The following is a 5,405-nucleotide window of genomic DNA, read 5'->3' as shown; positions in this document are numbered from 1 at the left end:
ACTTTCTCTTAACGGTTTGCTACAAATTTTCTACAAATAAAAAATATATTTTTTAATGTTGCTACAAATTTCCTACAACTCAAAGATGGTTTTTTTTTAGTTTTGTGACAAAATTCCTACAAACAAAAAAAAAACAAAATTTAAAGGTTGCAACAAAATTCCTACAAACCAAAAAAACAAAAAATAAAGGTTCTGACAAAATTCCTACAAACCGAAAAAGATGGTTGCCACAAATTACCTACAATTCAAAAAAAAATATCCTGTAGCTATTTGCTACAGATTTGTAACAAACTGTAACAAATTAAAGAAATTAAATAAAACCGAATTTTATGAAAAAATGCAGCAAAATTAATTTTATATTCTAAAAATAATTGCAGCAAAATTCTAAAACATTCCAAAAATATTAAAACAACATTCCCACGCATTCCAAACATTCCGAAAATTTTAAAACATTCCAAAACGCACAAAAAATACTAATTAAAAGCACTAATCCGACCTTTAATAATCCAATACTTAACAAGACCAGAGTTTTTACTTATTTCCGATGTTTTCAGCTTGGCTTCCATAGTTTTTTGCCATGCCGCTTGGTCGGCCCGCTCTTTTTCGCGCTCTTGTTGAAATTGTTCGAAATGGGATTCTATGTTTTGTCGGGCCTCTCGCTCTCTTTCTAATTCCGCTTGAACTTTTTGAAGCTAAAAGTTGTACAACAAGATATAATTAATACGTATTAACAAAACATAGTGTCAAAATTCACATATCATTTAACAATAATACGATATTCAAATATCGTATTAATGTTAAATGTCTTAGATCAAACCTATTATCATCTAGTGAATAACTCTATTTCCTACTTATTTACATCTGTTCTATTTCAAGATGGCCATACCCAACCCGCTAATCTCATAAAGACCAACAGTTTCGACCCGCACCAATATCACCCATTTTGACTCGCAACCCAACCCGCTAGTTTTGTCATCCAAGAATAAGAGAAAATCGTTAAGGCCATGTGAAATTTCACGCATTCATAATGTAAAATGTACCAACGAGTCGTGTCACTTTGTTACATACTTACATTCTATTTCCTAATTCACGTATGTATGTGTATATAGATGTCTATGTGTATGTATATATAGAAAATAAATTTTAACCCGAACCCATCTTGTCACGCGACCCAACCCATTTTGACCCGAACCCATCTTGACACGTGACCCAACCCGACACGCCAATATCAGCAAACAACAAACCCATATCAGCAAACTCATACTTCCTATTTAAAACCTAACACAAACCTCAAAACCACCACCATATATGAAACAACAATCTACCTTCAATACATTGTACTCAATCAATTAAAAACAAAATCTAGGTCCATAACATGTTCTCTAAGTGTGTTCTCAATGTAGCGTACAAGATACTTAACAATTAGGCATAAGCTATTAACTTAACAATGAGGGGCAAAAATATTCCCTCAAAATCAATAGTCTCTCAACAATTAGGCGTAAACTATTACCTTCACTAACAGGTATGTCCTAAAAATGTTGACCATATCTAAAATAACAAGAACAATAATGATACCTCATGCGACTGTCGAGGCATCATCGTATGACCTGCAAGTTCTGGAAGATGGTTTTCTAATCACCACAAAAACAGGAGCAGAAGATCCTATGCCGAACATCTTACGACCCTTACACTCAAGAAGCAGACTCTACTACACGGCTAAATCATCGCAATCCTTGTCCCCATACAACTTTTTTACTTGTAACGTGTACACGGCCTATAATTTTATCAAATTAATGTTTTCAACCGGTAAAAGTGATACAATAACTATAAATAAATGATAAAAGAGAGCTTACATATGAACATTTTGCATGGTTGGTAACAAACTCTAATGAATCAAAATCATTTTCGCTCATCTCCTGATCTTGTAACACTTTTTTCACTTCTTAGTGGCGTGGGTCTGTAGGAATACTTTCTTGTATCCAATTGTTTTACCCACTTGTTTGTCCTACATAAAAAGGAGTAATGTAAATTGTAAGTGTTGAATGTAAAGATATTTACTAAAATATATATATAGGAAATAAAAGTTAAAAACATATTATTCAATTCCTTACAGCCACGTTCGTTTCCATTTCTCAAGGGGCATCCCATCAGGTAGAAATTCACATAGGATATCAAAATTGTATCCTTTATCCGGTACTTTACGCCTTGCATCCGTAGCTTTATCTTTCCACTAAGATCAAGATCGATAACAATGTCACTATCAATGTGTTTCCCTTATGCAACTTGCTTTATCTTTCCACCACAAAGACCACAACCACCATCACTACCACCACCATGAGCATAATTATCTTTACTACCATTCTTAATGTATGCACCCTGCATATAGAACAAGAAGGATCAGATAGATAATATAAGATTGACAAACCCTATGATAGAAAATAATATACAATGTAAGTACGAAATGATAAATCTCAAAGTATAATAAGTATACAACAACAAGCTACTAATGAACATGCTATTATTAGGCTTTTCCCTGTCTAATAAAAGATGGGTGATGTCCATACAAGGAGAGGGCCATCATATTTGAAAGATACCATGTCATTTTCTTCATTAATAAGTGACTGATTTAAGCGTTGAAGTGGTAACCTTCTAGAAAGATGTTAATTTTCTTCATTTTATAGACATGATAGACATTTGAATGTGAATTTGAAACCTCCTTAAAGTACTTTACTGAAAAGAATGTTAAACGTCAATAAAATTTGAAGTATTATTTCACATGATCATTAACTAAAGATCAACCAACAGCCCATTTTCCCTCATTCTGCCATTTTACAATAGCAAATTTGACCACTAACTTATACAACACCTCTAGAATTTGAAGTAAAGGATAAATGGGGGATCCATGAAAATATGCAGCACTGCCTTTTATGGGCAAAAGTTAAAATTTAAAGACTTTGTGGGGAACTGGACAACTAGGAAGATACGGGATCTTTATGTTCATACTAAAGGGTGGGTATTTAAATCCGTTTGATGCAACTATTAAGTTAATAAGTTCATACTTGTAGTAATTATGGAATATAAACCAGCGTTAACTTAGTTTTTGCACATATATATAGTCTCAAAGATACATACGTGACTCTGACTCGTGTGGTTATCTAAAAAAGGGGACAAATATACATGGATGACTTAGACCGTGGGGTATGGTGGGGCGTGGGTTGGGGGCATGGTGCGACACATGGAGTATGAGGCACCCAAGACCAAAAGCCAATTTCAAAGGAGTATGGTGGGTCGTGGCTGGGGTGGCGTGGCTAGTGCTCTTGGCCAATGAGGTTCCGTCATGTCATGTGGGTAGCCCCGCCCAACACCCAGTCTGAATCCCACGCCAAACGGGCCACGCCGAAACCCAAGCCCACCCGGGTGGTGACTTGGGCGTTTGTACCCAACCCCCGCCCCATACCCCATAGTCTTACAAGTAAAAGTTCAACTCACCTGTATGAAGTCAATAAATTCAGCTTGTGCTTTATGACAAAAAATATGATACAAGATCTACAAAAGTACAAATGAAACATGTCAAAGTGATACCATCCACAAATTATATTCTAACACCTACAAAATCTTTTCTCTAATCATTTTAACCGATTAACGATATAAACAAATATTAAAAAAGAATAAAACATTCATATGTTAATCCATGACCCATCAAATCTATTTTAAGTTTAAATTAATTTAAAGTTTTTACCCCTGTTCATACACTCTAATTGTGGGGATAAAAACTAAATTAACATGTGCGTTTACATAATTATTGTAGCGCATACAATGATTTTGATGTCTACATTATTATAGGAGATAAAAGGTTCAATCTTTGAATTCAAAAGTCCAACCAGAACGCTTTTAGATTCAATGTCAAGAAATTAGGGTTCTTACACTTACCTCAATCACAACAGACCTTAATTGGCTTTCAGACCTCCGATTAAAGTCTAGGATGGAAGAAGACTATCGCTAATCAGATGGCAAGGTTGTGATTTTTATTCATCTTCCTTCGGTTCGGGTTGAAACGCGGGGAGGAGAGCCAAGAGAATGAGAGGGCCGCCAGTTGTTTTACCAGATCTAGGGATGAATTTTGAGAGGAGAATTGATTTAGGTCAAGGAAAATAAAGGAGGGAAGTTAGAATTTTTTTGAGGTAAATGGTGGGAGAAAACGAGTGGGAAATTAGACTTTTTTGGGGGTAAGTGGTGGGAGTAAAAATTAAAGTTAATACTTTTTATCTTTTATAAAAAAATAAAATTAAAAACTTTTGAAAGAATATAATATTAAATTTTATATTTTATATGAATATATATGAGTAAACACGAGTGTTGTTCACGAGTCGAGCCACCCGGCAGCGACGACCAAATAACCAAAAGCTCCAGATTGAGACAAACACAACAAAAGAACAGTTGTCTAAGAGAAATGATGTTCAAGTGACAAACCAAACACCTAAAACGACCGACTGGAACAATAGATTCAGCAAAGACTAACATGTCACCGCCACAGACGGTCGAAATCGCTGGGCAACAGCGGGCCAACATCCCAAAAGTCTAGAGAGATGAGATGTTGAAGATGAGAGTAAAAATCTAAAAGGTTTATAAACTAAAAAAACAAAATAACACATGTCTAAAAGGACACATGTTCTTCTAAAAAAACAAACACGTAAAACCATCAGGTTAATACAACCCCTAGTATTGAACTAACCCAATGTACTACTTTATAGAGCACAGGGTACAAAAAGAGATGCAATAATATGTTATTTTGGTTTTGTCATAAACCACTGTCCAACATTCAAAGCTAACAATACAACCTGCAATGCACCTAGATGTTACAAATTTAGATTATATAATATGCACAACCATGATCTATTGTATGGTATAGTATAGCATTTGATCATATAATATATCTGTATATGTATAGTATAGGTATCACATCGTGTTGTATAATAAAACATGTTATATTGTGGCATCGTGTAATTAGGTATCGTATGGTATAGTAGGGGTGCTAAACGGGTCGTGTTTGCGGGTTGGCGGTTTCAACCCGAACTCGAAACTGTATCGCAATCATTTTTTATTACGTAACCATTTTCATTTGATATTAATATTATTACTTTTATTAGGAAAATCGGGTTATACGCGAACCTCTTCGAAGAGTTATAGCTTTGTATGTTAATATCTTATTATATGCTAGCGTATAATAGCGCATCGTGTTGTATATTATTTATAGTATGATATAGTCTAGTATAATAAAGTCTAGTATGATATGGTATGGTATGGTATGGTATGGTATGGTATGGTATGGTATGGTATGGTATGGTATGGCATGGCATGGCATGGTATGGAATCGTATTGTATCGTATCGTATCGTATCGTATCGC

At 34.7% G+C, this 5,405-nt stretch overlaps 1 long non-coding RNA gene across 2 annotated transcripts; it reads right to left on the bottom strand.

Moving 5' to 3' along the window:
• Positions 1 to 378: 378 nt before the first annotated feature.
• LOC110884545 lies at positions 379 to 4,162 on the bottom strand. 2 transcript variants are annotated; one of them, XR_002561282.2, is made up of 6 exons: positions 3,931 to 4,162; positions 3,490 to 3,546; positions 2,112 to 2,376; positions 1,854 to 2,005; positions 1,576 to 1,774; positions 379 to 692 (listed from the first exon to the last, which is right to left on the bottom strand). It is a non-coding gene; the product is annotated as an uncharacterized LOC110884545 (long non-coding RNA). The 2 variants fall into 2 exon arrangements; XR_002561281.2 differs by lacking the exon at positions 3,490 to 3,546 and having other exon boundaries at positions 400 to 692.
• Positions 4,163 to 5,405: the final 1,243 nt, after the last annotated feature.

This window comes from Helianthus annuus, chromosome 7 (assembly GCF_002127325.2).
Source record: "Helianthus annuus cultivar XRQ/B chromosome 7, HanXRQr2.0-SUNRISE, whole genome shotgun sequence".
Classification (NCBI taxonomy): domain Eukaryota; kingdom Viridiplantae; phylum Streptophyta; class Magnoliopsida; order Asterales; family Asteraceae; genus Helianthus; species Helianthus annuus.
Note: the sequence above shows the minus strand (reverse complement) of the source record. Positions and strands in the feature narration are given on the sequence as shown.